Raw genomic sequence first — 18,095 nt, 5'->3', positions numbered from 1 at the left:
ACGAAAACAACGTCTACTTCTATGTAGACTTAAATGTCTACGTTGCAGATATGAGTTTAGCGGGTAAAATTCTTTTTCGTTCTGTCTTCAAAATAATAGAAACATAATTTGAATTAGAATTATCAACATTTTAACATGATCCGGGCTCAAATCAATGCATAAGAAACACTGCGAACGATTAGAACACTCCTCAGATTCATAATGGTACCGTTATTTAGTCCAGTGATATATTTAATATCGTGACGACTTCTTGGTACGAAATATCCTATATTATTTCTATTTCTAGGTCATTACTGAACCTCTTAATTGTTTCTCTTAATGACCAGGCTTTATTGGTTTATCTCGTAACAACTTATAAAATGACAACTAGATTCATTAGTTGCAATACTTTAATTTCAAAAACAAATGGATATCGAATATTTTCATAGTACATCTTCATGATGGAATACAACATAAACACCTCCTACCAAAAAAGAAAATGTAATAAAACATCGAATGTAATAATCTGATATAATATTCTGATATAATTTGAAGTGTATTTTATACATAAACGACAGGGAACGAAGCCTTATATTCTACGATATATTTTTAGATCCAGATAGCAAAGACTGACGCAGTTTTCTTTCACTTTCATTTTACTTGATATCTATTCAAGGGAATTCATTTTTGTTTTTGCATTTTGATATTTGAAGTAAAAGAGATTACAGATCGATAAGGTTCTCAAAATATTATTGATTATTTCTAACGTTATCACTTTTTTTTTGTCACGTTTTCCTCCCACATGTCGAGTTTTGAGATAGTAGGTGGAAATATTAAAGAAATAACTTAAAGTAAAACGCGGAACTGAATTCTATATAACGTGCTAACAATGGAAAATGTACTTACAATAATAACTTGAATTTATGATGGCTATGTGTATGGAAATACGGTACTATGTAAGTGTGTGCACGCACGCACACACACACGCGCACACACATATACACACACAGCCATTCAGAACACGTACACACAGTGATACAGAAATCCCATTAACATTTAAATGACATGAAATTTTAGCATTTTTAAGTTGTAACAAATGTGTTTCTATGCATTGTTAATATTGCCGTTGCTATTTTATTTAAAATATATTATAATATAATGTATTCTTTTGTATATTTTAGAAACATATCAAAAGATGAGAAAACAGTCATTGTCCTAAAAACGATAACTTGTTTATTCAATTGTGTAACCATGCGTTGTTCATCTGAACGTAGTGATCCGGAGAGTTGGCAATATGGACTGTAGAGCAACGGATCAGTAAAAGTGGGGTGAGTTTAGAGGGTGTTGAATGTATGTAGTTGGGGAGTTGAGTGGAAAAAGTGATGAGAATATGAGATGTGTAAGTGAGGGATAAAGTGAAAAAGTAATGAAACGAATGTTAACAAACTCAACTGACCTCAGTTGAAGTAAAATAGGAACATTAATTAAAAGTCTAAACTCTTAAACGGTGGACATCATCAATTGATGTTCCAATAATTATACATTGATATAGCCATCAACAAAGGAATGTTTTACGGTACATTTTAATAATGAGATTGTAAAATTTATTGTGCGAGAGATTAACACCTATAATTTTATATTTCTTTAATGTGGAAATAGTAATGAAAATTATTCTTAAGAAAAAGAGAGATCTTTTGTTTATTGCCCGTTTGGCACACATTCATGTACCTCTTTCCCATTGTTTAATGATTTAAACCCATTCGAGGACGGGATGGTCATAGTGGGAATATCTTTGGTCAACGTCTTCTTAATAATTGTTGACCTAAGTCTGAATGCTGCCATTTAAGGAAAGGCATATTGTGCAACTTAGTCTGAGATAACGACGCCTGTCGAAAATAAGAGAGATAATCATATATAGAATGCCTTTGATCACAGATCTGAGAGATGAAGCGTGATTTGGGACTAAACAGCTATAAACTTCTTTCTTTTGTGTTCATAAATCTGACATCTTCCTGTATCACAGGGCATTCATCGATTGGAACGATGTGCTATTAAGTAACTATCACCAAAATTCAAACAGCAGGAGTGTATAACACTCCTGTACGTACACTGTACTTAGATTTTCTCTATATTAATTATAAAATGATTTGGTTTGGAGAAAGAATCTATGCTATTATTATATACACTCACATCGAGGACTGGTGAGATTGACGCAGATTTTGAAACTCCTTTCTCGAAATGAAGTGATTAAGTGCGGCTATTTGGATGTTGACGTTTAGGTGCGGCTGATTGTGTATTCAAGCTTCTTTGGCGATAATAGATTTTGGCACTTGAAGCAAGCACACTGAAGCAAGCGAGCGTAAATATTCAAACACAGAGTGAGACAGTGGCATTACACACACATACAAAGATAACTATATGCTAACGTAGAAAAACACAGAGAGAAAGAGAGAAAGGGGAGGAGATAGAGAAGAAGGGGGAAAGTTAGGGAGAGAGAGAGATGGGGAGGGCAAATGGTGAGACGATAGAAATATCAAAACATCTGAGTTAGCAACGCGAAGAAAAGCGGCGACAAAACAGTAGAACCCAAATGCCTCATTCCCTTTTATTCTATATCAGCAAAGTGGCGGCTAAAAGAAAACTACAGACAGAGAGGAAATCCCAGAAAGTTCACAATCTCCACATAATGGTTATTGCAGGACTTACGGGTAAACGCAATATAGGACAAGAGGCGTGGAAAGACAATGCCTGAGCGGTGATGGAACAATGCCAAGCGAAAGCTAGAAGTAGTCATTACAGTTGCACATAAAGGCAAAGAAAGGCAAGGTTTTTTTTTATCTATTTTAAAAATTTATCTTATCCTTTGGTCTGCGGCCATGCTGGTGTGTCGTCTTGAATTGACCTCTGTATTTATTTTTGTCAAAAGTCTAATACCTATTCTATTAATCTATTTTGCCGAAAAGCTAAGCTACAGGAACGTATACAAATCAACGCCAGTTGTCAAGAGGTGGGAATGGGTTGCAATAACAGATGTAAAGCCACTCAGACACACACACACACACACACACACACACACACACACACACACACATGTATATACTTACAACGAGCTTCCAATCACTAACCATTTTCCAAATTTACTCACAAAGTATTGGCCGGCCCGGAGCGATAGTAGAAGACACTTATCCAAGATGCTACGCCGTGTGCTGAGTCCGAACCCATATAGATGGAAAGCGATGTTCTTACCTACACAGCTATGCCAGCGCCTATATGATTCAGATATTTTTGATTATTAGTCTTCTCGATAATTACTAACATGCAGCTAAAAACAACAGTAAGAGTAAAAACACTAAATGCATAGATGGAGTACAAAAAATAAAATCTACTCATATAGAGATGTTAATTGAATGGAAAATGTAAAAGGAAAAAATATATATATTTGTATGTTTGACATTCACTAGTTGTTTGCTGGTTCAATAGAAATATCACGTTTATATTCGGACGCAGGATGAACACATATGTACATAAGTTGTTGAGAGATATAAGCTTGGCTGCTTGTCTTTGTTGTTTACGTTGGTACCGTAGAATTGTATTGGATTAGACTCATCCATTGTTAAGAAAGATGTAAATCAAAGTAAGCGGTTACTCACTCTCTCTCTCTCTCCCTCTCGCTTGCAAGGAAGGATATATTAATTGAATATGAAACCTTCCACATGAAAAATATTGAAAAGAAATTGTAATTTAAACAACTGCAATATATAAATAAAGATCTTGTGTATGATTTGATAGAATCGTCATTATCTATTTAACAATGGAGGTCTGCACACCCAACCTACAAACACTTTCATTACATATACAGATAAATATGCATACATACACATACATACATATTCATACGCACACACGCACGCACTCACGCACACTTATGGTATATATCGGTATATATGCAGAAACATGCGCATAGATTTCTATTTATGTATGTGTAAATGTGTATACGTTAACATACACGGAAACGGTTCATAGAAGTAAAATATTCATTATTATTTGAAAATAGAATGTAAATTAAAAAATTATTTATTTTGTTCTGAAGCGCTAAGATCCTTCTATCTAATGTTCACCATCAGTTGCCCTTACATTACAATTTTGGTCTCTAGTATATATATATTTTCTGCAAGGGAAAACTACGTCAAATTTGCAAACCAATAACTTTCTCATTAATTTTACGGCCTTGCTATTGCTACATCTACTACTCACACAGAAAGGAAGTTAAATGTCCTGCTCATGGAGTCAACAGGATGCCAATAACAGCTTTAAACCAACTACGATAACTATCTCTCCCTCCTCATTCTTTCACATTTATAGTTACCGCTATCAATTTGGGCAATCCTGGATATCTTTGTTGTTAATTCCTTTGTCAACTCTAATCATACAACAAAGTTGAAGATGTGACATCCATTTGTTGTAGATTATCTACGTCTACTTTCTATGTTATATACGTTCCTTTTCATTCATGGCAATTATTGTCTTTCCATGACGTATCTTGGAATACGATCCATAATGAATTCTTTTCTTTTTGAAAACAGTAATTTATGGTATGTGTATACACACACACATCTCGACGAAGATGATGTGTGAGTGTTCAGTTTTTGCACTCTGCACAAACTATTCGTTTATATTGATCGAATCTACCTGCTGTACATCACCTCATTCCTTACATTAAATAGACTTTGCGTGTAAGTGACTACAAATGGAATATTTCCAATTTTATCTTTGCAGGGATTGAGATGGATTGTCTGTAACTTAGGGATTGGGATTTCTTTTGGTGTGGCTATGGCATTATTTTTTAATATTTTTATTCCCTGAGAACTATTCTTAGTCCTCTCTCTCTCTCCTATTAGTCTTCTTTCTCTTTCTCTCTCTACGTGAATTCATAACTATTGAGTACAGATTTCTTACCGTCTTATATATAATATTTCTTTTAATATGGGATGTATCTAAATATCTAAAATTTAAGTATTGGTCTGTGTTCGTGTCTTTGCTGTATGGATAGGTTATAATTGTTTTATTATTTTTAATTACCAAAATTCCCTATAACGAAAGTTGTTTTTCATTAATTTCCACGGTGAATTGCTTTGATTAGCGAAAACACTTTATTAACTTAAAGCATTTTGTACGGTCCTCCCTACTTCTGTTCAAGTAAAATATGAAGTTCTAAACTATGAACTTTTATCCAGTTTTCTTTTTAAAAGTATTGGAAATGCTCGTGGAAGAATGGATATTTCCCTACGAGGAATCCAATCACTAGTGCTATAAATGTGGGTGCAAATATCGTGTCCATTACAAGCAATATTGATTATCCAAGTAGAAGTAGCTGTTCTCCAGCACCAATTGTAATCCTTCTCGTATAAACTGTTTTGAGAATCTCTCCTGAATTATGTGCGGGTGTTTGCCTAATAAGAATTCCACTGTATCTAATCTCAATCCCCCAGGCAATGTTTGTGTAGAGGCTAGTCACGTTGAAAGTGACCAAGGTCAGTGCTCTACTTACTCGTTTTAGAAACTTTATTTAGGTAGTACATAATTGATCTAATCTGGTATGAATTATTGAACTTCTGCCTTTTTTGTCTACGTCTGAAGAATTTTGGATTGTCTCCTTTTAATTATTTCGTGATCCGACATGTAAATTATTACGGAAGGAGATACAGTTCTTTGTGCTGTTGTGAAGTTGTATATTTTAAAGATTTTTATGCTCTATTTTTAGTTTTCACTTATTTTGTTCCGTAATTGGCCCCCATGCTCCTGGAATTTCTGCTTCTATATTTGGTTTAGTTTCCCCAATTTGTATATCGATTTTCCATAAGTCTAATTTTTTTCTTGCGTTTTTTCTACCATTTATTCGATGACTTCCTCTTACATTATAGAGTAGAAAGTTTTGGCATTCAGGTACTCCAGGTCATAGTATGATGATTTCCACATCAAATGTTTGAAGTGGGAGAGTTATTCCTATTTTAGTTTCCTCATATGATTTTGATCTTACATTCTCAACACTGAATTTATGCGGAAAAATAACTTGCTCATAGGTTTTCTATTCTTAGTATGTATCAGCAAGATGTTTCTTCGTAAGTGACTTGCGGTGTGAAAGTTTTCCTTAACTTAATTTATTCCACGTATTTTTCACCTGGTTCCTTCTTTTGTACATTTCATTCTTCGACTGGATTCTATTCCATTCCTTTATTTTGCAGTGCTCTGGTGTTACTGCTTTCACGGTAATCGTATTAGAAGCTTTTGTAGAATTAGCATTTGCAGTGTGTTTTAAATGTGAATATCGTTCACACTTATCCCCGAAAATACGGGTTTGTTCTATTTCTCGAAATGTTGATGTAAGTTGTATCTGTTCATAAGAATCATCTGTTTAGTCGACATTCTCTCTCACTTGCTCTCTCTCTCTCGCCCTACCCGAAATGGTCGTGACTTCTAGGACTTCACTGATGAAAGAAAGCCAAGAATGTCCCGTCTTTTTTTGCCTGTCCTTCTAATTGTTGTTTCTCTTGTTCGCCTTTGTATCGTCTATCTGTCCGAACGGTTTAATGCCCCCTATTGCATTTTTGTTCCATATATATATGAATATATATATATATATATATATATATATATATATGTGTGGGGATCGTTTGTAGGAAATATAAATCCGGAGAAGAAGCACACTCTAAGATGTAGAGGGATACTAATACTAATAATATTGACGATATATCTTCGAAGTTTCATTCCCTGGTGAAACTCCATGTATTTTTAGGTCGTTCAGAGTAGAAGGAGTTCAAAATTGTGGGATCCGACCTCGTTTTCGAGGTTATTTTTGTAGTAAAAAAGAACTTATTAACAAAAAACATACGTTATTTGGTAGCCGTAAGATTACTGAATGTTTTGATACATCGTACGTCAAAATCGGCACCTCAGTTTTCGAATCCATAAGGAACACGCGCACATACACAAAAACTTTGTTTTGTTATATAATATAATATTATATATATATATATATATATATATATATATATATATATATATTATATATATATATTAAAAGTGGGGAAGGCCGGTTTATGGGATTACCTTGCGTTTTCCGTCCCTAAAGGGTTTAGCTTTAAGGTCTATCGTCAAATTCCAACACCTGTTCGCCTAAAACCTCTTCAAAATATGGAGGGGGAAAAGCCTCGCTACAAAAGTAAACAATAGGGGATTATTTCCCTTTGCTATTGTGTATCGATTTCTGGTTGTGCCGCCATCTTGCAGGTCCCAAAATACTAGCAGAAATTTCCTAAAATGTAAACAGGACCCGAAAATTTCCGTTTTGGAGTTAAGGATGCTCCCTGGTGCTAGCGACTCTTTTACGATTCTCGCGCATTCAGCTATGCATAACTTGCAACGCTTCATTTCGTTGATGTAGAGGCCTGGGTTCTCAAGGATTTTGCATGATATCGAGTATAAGATTCTATCGTCTTTTACTTGTCAGACGTAGCTGGCCAGCGATGTTACGTGACAACTCTTATAGCAGCAGTAACAGATCCAGTGTGACAACACCAGCTATAACGGCAGTAACAGCAGCCCAAGCAGCAACACCAGCTAATGACACCTCTAGCAGCAGTAGCAAGTCCCCCACCACTAGCGAAGACCGCAATAACATCAACAACAATAACAACAATATTAACAACAACAGCGCCTTTAGCATAAATGGCAGAAGCGATAACATTACCGACGCCAACAACAGTAGCCCCAGCCCCAGGAATAGCAATATCGGTGACAGCTGCAGCAACAACAGTGACAACAAAAACAACAACAATAACAACAACAACAATAACAACAACAACAACAACAACAGGTGCAGCACCGACAACAGGCGCCCAGGGAAATACATCGGATGTATCGGAAAGGATATACGTAACATCGCTTGCCAGTCATGTCAAGCAGCTAAGAGACAATGGGATTCCATACTCGATCTCATGGGAAATCCTCGAAACTCCAGGCCTCTATATCAACGGGACAAAACGTAAAATCTCACTCGAACCAGGTAACATTCTTAACTCCATTCTTATATATATATTTTATATAATAAAACAAGGTTTGTGTATGTGTATGTTTGTGTGCGTATGTTCTTCATAGATTCGAAAACTGAGGCGCCAATTTTGACGTATGAGGTTTCAAAACATTCAGTAATATTACGGCTACCAAATAAAGTATGTTTGTTGTGCATAAGCTCTTTTTTACTACAAAAATAACCTTGAAAACGAGGTCGGATCGCAAAATTTTGAGCTCTTTCTACTAAGGGAGACAACTCTGCATAAACGACCTTACGATACATGGAGTTTCACCAGGGAATGAAATTTCGAAGATATACCGTCAACATTATTAGTATTATTTATTAGATAATTGTTTAATGTGAAGTATGTTTGTCTGTGTTTGTTTAGCCCACAGTTGCAGACGCATCGCATAATTTTTTTCTTACTGAAATACTATAACTCTGCCTTTCTTATGATGAAACGATGTGTTTTAGGAGAGATTTGACTGTTATTTGTTGTAGCACAAGTTACTACAGGGACAACTGTGTGTGTGTGTATCTTGTTGGGGTGAAGAATATACTTTTTCTCAGTATATTTTGCACAATAATATTTAAAGAAATCTGGACATCTTTGTTACTGCTAACCATTCAATTTCAAATTATAATTGTAAATATTTGAAAGTCAAGTAGACTGAGATGTATGTATAATGTTATTGTATAGAGTGGAAGTCCAACACGAAGTTTTGATCTCATTATCCTGTGGTTAGTAATCCATTACCTTGAATTTAAAGCCATTAAGTCTTTAAACAATATTTTCTAGGAATTGAGTTCAAATTACGCTGAGGTCGACTTTGCCTTCATCCTTTCGGGGTCTATAAATTAAGTACCAGTTGCGTACTGGAGTCGATCTAATCGACTGGCCCCTCCCCCCAAATTTTGGGCCTTGTGCCTAGAGTAGAAAAGAAAAGAATATTTTACTGGGTTTAGTCTTTCGACTGTCACCATGATGGGGTATCACCTTCAAAAATTTAATTGATCATACTGACCTCAGTACGTATTTCAATCTGGCATTTATTTTATAGATATCTGCTTGATGAACTGCTAACTTTGAGACACAATGGGACACAATGCTCGATTTTGCAACAAATGTAAACACACACACACATTAGGTGCAAGAATGACTGTGGTTGAGAAGTTTCCTTCCCAACCACATGGTTCCTTGTTCAGTCCCTCTGCATGGTTCCTTGGGCAAGAGATTTCTAATATAATCCTAGGCCAACCACAGACTTGTGACTGAATTTGGTAGACGGAAAGTGCAGCGTTGTTCATTAGAAAATGTGTATAAAGAAGAGTTGTTTGTTTCATACTCCCTGTCGATTCTGCCCATAAGAAAGGAACAAATAATACAACACACATAGCATGGCCATACTGGTTTCAAACACTCAAAACAGAGTGATATTGTAATATTTATACTTCATAATACTTATGCCCAACGCTAAGTTTGTATACTTTCTCAATTCATGTTGCAGATGTTTCATTGTGTCATTCGTCAGATGGTTTAACCAAGAGCGGAATCATCACTAGAGATTGTAGTAAGGTGATAATATCAATTGTTCTTTTTTAAACTCTTTTCACTTCCTTTCCTGAAAGGTTTTGCTTCCAGTAGATTATCTAGAAGTGGCACAATTATTAAATATTTAAGTTATAAAATATTGTGTGTGTCTGTATTGAAATGCTTTTGCAATTTTTATAGACATAGGAATAATTTATAGTAACGATGAAAATTCCCGCCACTGAACAGTAATAGCATGGTGTATCTTGTCTTTTAAAAATATGTGCCCGATTTTATTTACATTTACAAAAGTAATTTATGAACTACTTTTCTGATGATTAATTTACATGACTATATTGTAATTTAATATGCACGTGTAACAATTATTATGGATACTAATGTAAAACGTTAATACTATAAATGTAATAGTTACTGGCATTAAAGCAGTTGGAGATATATCTTCACTTTCTTGAATATTACTAGCTAATTACTGATGTCTCTCAGTTAGCTGACTTTCACAGCAGTACATATATTTCCTCTGCTTTAGAAACATAAATCTCTGCTTTTATTGTTCATTTAGCTGCAGATCGTCTAGCAAAATTACTTGTTCCAGGGTAGTCCTTTATATTGTATTACCTATTTATAAACAAAGAATTAAATACATAAATCAACAAATAAATAAACGAAAAATAATCAGAGGGAGATTACAAATAAATTGACCTCTTAGCGAAACCCTTGGAAACGTTTTATATGATATAATACAGACAAATCAATTAGTTTTATCCGTTAAGACACTACTTGACATTTGGAACTCGATATCCAACTTAGAAATAAGTTGTATCCAATACAAGAACATATAAGAGACAACGTTTCCAGTATTTATCTGCATCTAACGGATGCTTAGAGACTAATGCGTTGCTACTGTAGTTTTCTTTTCAATTTCCCACCTTACGTATTATATCCCCTGTCTCTTACATCTATCTATCTATCTATCTATCTATCTATCTATCTATCTATCTATCTATCTATCTATCTATCTATCTATCTATCTATCTATCTATCTATCTATCTGTTTGTATGTCTGCCTGTCTGCCTGTCTGTCTGTCTGTTTGTATTTCTATCTGTCTGTCTATCTTGTTGCGTTATTTATTCTCTCGTCTGCACATAGAGAGCGATACACATTAGATATTTTTGTTTTATTTAATTTATTAGAAATTAACTAAATTGCCATATCCCTGCAGCTTTTGGGCAATGCAGAAAAACACGATAAGATGTCAAAGTCCTTAATAACAAGTAGCCATTTTTTAAAGACTAAATGACAATTGGTCGCAGAATCTGATGGATGACTTTCTTAAAGAAAACCACCCACAAACACTCAGAAAACAACAGTCACGACAAAAACAATAACATCCACCAGGGCATTAAAAATAACAACGCCAATGACGACAACAACAAATTAACGTGGAAGACTAATACAAAAACAATAAGGACAGTAACAACAACAACAATATGAACAATAATAATAGTACCAACAGCAAATATAAAAAGAAGAAAACAGTGAAACAAAAAAAAAACAGAAATGGAGTGGAGTAAACAAAGCAACAAAAATACTTATATATCAAGTATACCAACAAAAATCGATCAATCAATTATCTGGAACTTATCGTAAATAACATATCAGATATTCCTCTAGCTATAACAGCAGCTTGAAACCAATTAAAGTTTCCGTTGTATTTCGCCAGTTCCTTTAACTCGCCAACTACATGAAAATCTAAGTCTGACAGATAGAAATACATATCAAATCAACTAATGTAGATTCCTCTAGTTAGTCTTCTTGGAATCGGCGTTTCATTCACAAAGTATTAGGACGTAGATCGCAGAGTATATATTCCATATATATCACATATGTATGCCTGAATGTGCCAGCGAGAGAAGGAGAACTCCGTACGTTAAAAGTTGGACATAAACTGCGTTACTTATCCATGGATATAATTTTATGGATGAATGCACATATGTACGTGTATATATATATATATATATATATATATATATATATGTAAGTGTATGTATATATGTATGTATATATGCAGGTCTTTCTATGTATGCATGCATGTATGTATGCGTATATGTATATGTATGTATGTATGTGCGTGTGTGTATGTGTGTGTGCATGTGCATGAGCTTATGTATGTATGTATGTATGTATGAATCTATATATGTATATCTGAATATATATGTATATATGTTTGTTTTTTTCTTTAGGATTTATCTTAGTTTCCACCTTCATATAATTCAAGCTAGTCACTAAGAAAGTGTTTAAATCAAGTCAGGTCTAGAAGGTTGGGTGTATCTCTCTGTAGATATGATTGTGTACCTGTTCAGCCCAAGATTTTTAAATGGACAATCCTCTAAATGTTTTAGACATTATCATTGAAATTTTCTCTAATCGATTCTATTTGGAAAATGAGAATTATTTGCGTACCTGATTACATACGTAATATATATATATATATATATATATATATATATATATATATATATATATATATATATATATATCAAAATATGCAACAGGATATCTAGAGGTGATGCAGTATGACCATTTCAAGCGGCGCCATTTAATTGAACAATGCAATCATTGCATCAATTTAAATGCAAAGCTATCCTCAGCTGCATAAAAACTAAATAGAATTAATTTAGTCAGTCGGACAACTTACTTTGAAATTGTACGGATAATAGCGTACTAATTTTTGGTGCCTCAACTTAAGTGCCTAATTCATCTGAATCTCATTTCTCTCTCTCTCTCTCTCTCTCTCTCTCTCTCTCTCTCTCTCTCTCTATATATATATATATATATAGATATATATATATATATATATATATAATATATATATATATATATATATTATATTAATTATTTCTATGTTTATGTTTTTCAGTTTGATTTGCCTATAGTAGTTTTATCTCTAATTTAATATATATATATCTAAAATGAGGGTGAGAAATTTGATATTAATTTAATTAACATCAATTTCACACCAGTGGTCTAGCATATAAAAATCTGAAGGTTCAGTAAAATTTCATTATATACATATGAGGGGGATGACCACTATGTGAGCAACCCCTATGCTAGAAGCAGATCCGCTGTGGTCTTACCACTAAGAAATGTTCTCAAGAAATGTTTAGCAAACTAAGACTGCAGAAAATAATCTGCTGCAGTGGCTTTTGCCAGTTAGAGAACGTATTAATTCAAATTCAAATTTTAAATGAGGGTGAGAAATTTGATATTAATTTAATTAACATCAATTTCACATAAGTGGTCTAGCATATAAAAGTCTGAAGGTTCAGTAAAATTTTATTATATACATATGAGAGGGATGACCACTTATTGCTTTTCTTTTTTCTTGCTCGATTACGTTCTGGTGTTTGCTAAATTTTTCTTGAGAACATTTCTTAGTGGTAAAACCATAGCGGATCTACTTCTAGCATATGTATATAATACAATTTACTGAACCTTCAGACTTTACTGTAAGAAATTTTGGGATAAATGTATAGATTATGGGAGGTAACGTATACGAAATCCTAATAGTGATCTCCCTTACATTAGTCCGTCTTGAAATCTTAGTAAGAAGTTGTGTACACAATGAATTGATAAATTTGATTTGCGTTAGAAGTTGCGTACACCACTAATTAATTTCTTAATACTTTCATGTGAGAATGATCGTACACATCCAAATATATTACATACATATACTTTTTGACGTGCATTAACTTGAAAGGATTAAGGAATTATTCAGTTCATGGTATACGCAACTCCTTACGAAGATATCAGAGACTAGGATTTTTTTACAAGTTACCTTCCATATGTTGTACATTATTTTTTATATAAAAATCTCTTATAGTCCCGAGTAGCTTCATATATTCTCATCTAAAATGTAAAAGGGTATCAACATTTCATGTGGTAGGCTTGATAATTGTTGTGAGAATTAAACCCAGTATGAAATCAATGGTAGCCTTGTTAGCACACAAATAAAGAATACACATACATATAGTGCAGGCGTGGCTCTGTGCTAAGAAGCTTGCTTCCCAGCCACATAGTTCTGGATCCGGCCCCCATTGTGTGGAACCTTGCGCAAGTGTCTTCTTCTATAGCCCTGGGCCGACCAAAGACTTGTCAGTGCATTTGGTTGACGAAAACTGAAAGAAGCATGTCGTATATATATATATATATATATATATATATATATATATGTATATATATATATGTGTGTGTGTGTGTGTGTGCATGTCTTTGTATCTGTGTTTGACACCCCCTTCCTCGCTTCACAACAGATGTTAGTGTGTTTACGTCCCGTAGCGTAGCGGTTCGGCAAAAGAAACCGATGAAATAAGTACTAGGTTTAAAAAAAATAAGTCCTGAAGTTGATTTCTTCGACTAAAATCCTTCAACACAGTGCTCCAGCATGGCTGCAGTCAAATGACTGAAACAAGTAAATGAATAAAATAATATATATGCAGCATTATATCGTATAGGCTATAAGTATTTTCAATATTTACGGTAATGTAAGTACTAATTTTTAAATTCTATTTGTTTCTTTCTTTATAAATAACATTATATACGGTAGTTAAATTCGTATCGATTATACCCTTTAAGATTATTTTTTATCAGACTCATTTCAGCTACTGCGTGTTGTATAAATTCAAAAGGAGTTTCTCAGCAACAAAAGGGGAGAGAAGTAACTCCTTCTGTCTCTGGGATATACTTTAAGTGTCCAGACGTGCCAATGATGGTTTGTTCAGACTCGTTTGGGATATCTTTGTCTTGTAGATTCCGATCGATCTTGAGTAACAAGTTCTGTCAATATTAAGCCTCATAGTGTAGGAGAATCCAAAGTACACTGCATGAGAATTAGCAAAGCAGTTAAATTAATGTCACACACCGATCATAAAATACCTGCGTGAGCTACGAGAAGTGTTTACATAATCTGACTGCTGATATATACATACATACATACATACATACATACATATACATACACGCACTCACACATATATACATGTGTGCGTGTGTGTGTGTGTGTGTGTGTGTGTGTGTGTGTGTGTGTGTGTGTGTGTGTGTTTTCGTCTGTATAAACCACACGCATGATCAGGCATCGTATTTCAACTCTGAATTACCTCGTTTTAAAATATTTCGCATAATTTAAATGCTAAACTCTATCAGTTATTTTCAGGGTTCATAACGTATAGCTTAAGCTGTCTTTAATTCCCATCGCTTATTAAATTATATGAAGGAAATTCTTCACATTTAATATTGGAGTCGTTTGTACCAGACAATGTTTAACTGGAAATCAATTCGATTCACAAATCGTAATTTGATCTCCCGCATTTTTTCTATGCCACTCTCACTATAGCACTTGTCAAGATACACATTGTTTATTAAATTTGAATGATTAATTGTACAAAATGCTTCTCAATCACATTAACAAAAATTCTTTAAGAAGTTCCTAACTTTTCTAAGCACTAGTCTTGTCACTGTCTATCACAAAATGTATTTCTTGCCTTTTAAATTACGCGATTCATAGTCATGAAGTGTGTGAGGCTGAAGATCGATAGACAGTGGGTTCCATTCTCGATCCGGACAAGGCACTGGGTCATTGAAGATGTTTGATTTCACGTTAGTCCATCTCTTGAAAATCTCAGATTTGCTTCGATTACATGAGCTTGTTGGCTTGAAGTAGATGATACTACACATAACGTTTGGATTCATTTATGCATTAACATTGATTTTGAGGACAAGAGATTTTGGCAAATGTTATAGCCTTCACACACACACACAGACACACATACGCAAACACACCAGTGTGCACATTGTACACACTGGTGTTTGGAACGAACATGAGAATACAGGCTCACGCGGACTCAAGTTATTCCTCTCTACTTGCCACTACTGAATAGTTTTAAGCCTCATTACCTATCACATATCTGGACCCATAGTCATAGTATAGTCGACACATACATCCTTTTATGTATGTGTGTTAGAATGTATGTATGTATGTGTCTATCTATCTATCTATCTATCTATCTATCTATCTATCTATCTATCTATCTATCTATCTATCTATCTATCTATCTATCTATCTATCTATCTATCTATCTATATATATATATATATATATATATATATCTATATATATATATATATATATATATATATATATATATATAATATATATATATATATATATATATATATATATATATATATATAATGATTATAATTATTAGGGAATATTACTTCCGAGTGCAGAGGAAAAGACATTCAAATTAGATGTACTAAAATGAACATCTCTCAATGTATAATTCGTATATATAAAATTAGTTTAAGAGACAGAACCACCTTCAACTCAATCAACCACACCATAAAATGTTAAATATTAAATCTTATACTAACTAAATCTATTCTGAATCACGTATTTTCAGTTTATAAGACTGCACGTGTTTCATGAAAGTACATCGATATTGATCGGGTCGACATTCTCGCAATCTTCAGGTCTGGATTCCTCTACAATTTTCACTACCCCTATCTCTTATATACCTCCATGATACTCTAGATCTTGAATATAATCTTACTTAACATATAGAAATGAATAGAAATACATATATATGTTAAGTAAGATTATATTGAAGACATAGAGTATCATGAAGGTATATAAGGGGTAGGGCTAATGAAAATTGTAGAGGAATCCAAATATGAAGATTCCTAGACCGGGCGTCGTGAGTGTTTATTGAGCGAAAACACCTAAAGCTCCACGAGGCTCCGGCAGAGGGTGTGGCGAACCCTGCTGTACTCTTTCACCACAACTTTCCCTTACTCTTTCATCCTATTTCTGTTGTACCTGTATTGCAAAGGGCGAGTCTTGTCACACTCTGTGTCACCCTGAATCTCCCCGAGAACTACGTTAAGGGTACACGTGTGTGTGGAGTGTTAAGCCACTTGCACGTTAATTTCACGAGCAGAATGTTCCGTTAATCGGTTCAACTGGAACCCTCGTCGTCGTAACTGACGCAGTGCCACGATATATATATATCGTAACATATAATTGTCAACCAAGTGTGGCGTCTTATACGGGACAGTGCTACTGACGTTTATAGCCCCAGGAAGACATCTCTTCCAGCTGGCTAACGACACACATTCTGTATCCGATTAGGTACTACTGCTGATGCTGCTACTACTACTACTACTACTACTACTACTACTACTACTACTGATGATGATGATGATGATGAGGATGATGATGATGATGACAAGAGTTTGGAGAAGCTACAATAGACGGAGGAAAGTGATGCGTATAATTAAGACGATATATCACGTTATTACCGATAAAGCAACCACTGAAAAAGGAATTCAAGTTAGATTATAAAAAAAATTGAAGACTAAATCTTTCATAATTTAAACGGATTTATTCACTACGTATATATATCTTCCTTTAATTCAGTTATTTCTAAATACTTCAAAAACTACATCAGTGAATGCAATTAAAAATAAATAGATAACTTGCAATACATTTTCTACCATACGTAATCTTCAATAAATTACTCTGACACCAATCGCTGCACACACGCACGCGCACACACACATCTTATGTTGGAAGTCCTAGCACATTTCAAATGGGTTTTTTTTGGTTTTAATTGATACATTTTATCAAGATTATATTTCCATTCATTAATGATAACATAATCCCGTCTATTTGTTAAATAGTTGACCTATTGTGCGTAAAATCTTTCAGGTTTTTAAGCAAAAAAACGCACAATATCTTGTTTAATCTTTTCACAGTTTTGCATCTAATTAATGAACCAATGATCTTAAATGATGACAGTAAATTGGAGCAAGATCAGAAGGGTAAGGAGGATGAAACAAGAATTCCTTAATAGCGCCATAATCTTTTCTTGGGGGTCTTGGACAACATTTTTCAGCCGTTCAAGACTGACCAATGACGGACGCTTTTCTGTCAATTTTTATGCAAGTCTCACAGTGGATGACAATATTTTTCAACATACGCTGTTTTCTTTTGGTTTAAATTTACTTTATGATAAACGATTCCCTTTAAATACTACAAATCACAGAAACTATAACTTTTCTCATGAATAGTCCTGGTCTAGGGATAGATTCTCCTTTTACATTGGTTGCTAGATTTTGTCCTTTGCGTCGGATATAATTACCGAGAACCCACTTTTCATGACTTGCGATCTCTCAACTCAGGAAAGATCTGACAGTAAGTCAGCACTTCAATGACGAACAGAGGGCAGCTAGTTGATTAGGCTGAAAAGCAGTCAGCTGATGAAGGACCCACTCACCAAGTTTCGACACATTTCCTAGTTCATGAATATTATTCTTATAGGTATTTGAATTTAACTATTTTTCTGATTCTCATGCAGATTTTCCTCAACTACGGCTTTCGGAAAGTCATTATAGACAAAACTTGGTCATCTAGATCGAGAACAAATCTGCGAGAG

General features: G+C 34.2%; 1 protein-coding gene across 8 annotated transcripts in view; it reads right to left on the bottom strand.

Moving 5' to 3' along the window:
- Positions 1–18,095, bottom strand: part of LOC115225832 (5-hydroxytryptamine receptor 4-like) — a 384,417-nt gene that overhangs the window by 14,671 nt on the left and 351,651 nt on the right. The gene's annotated exons all lie outside the window — the stretch shown is intronic.

Source organism: Octopus sinensis, linkage group LG2 (genome assembly GCF_006345805.1).
Source record: "Octopus sinensis linkage group LG2, ASM634580v1, whole genome shotgun sequence".
In the NCBI taxonomy this organism is placed as follows: Eukaryota; Metazoa; Mollusca; class Cephalopoda; order Octopoda; family Octopodidae; genus Octopus; species Octopus sinensis.
Note: the sequence above shows the minus strand (reverse complement) of the source record. Positions and strands in the feature narration are given on the sequence as shown.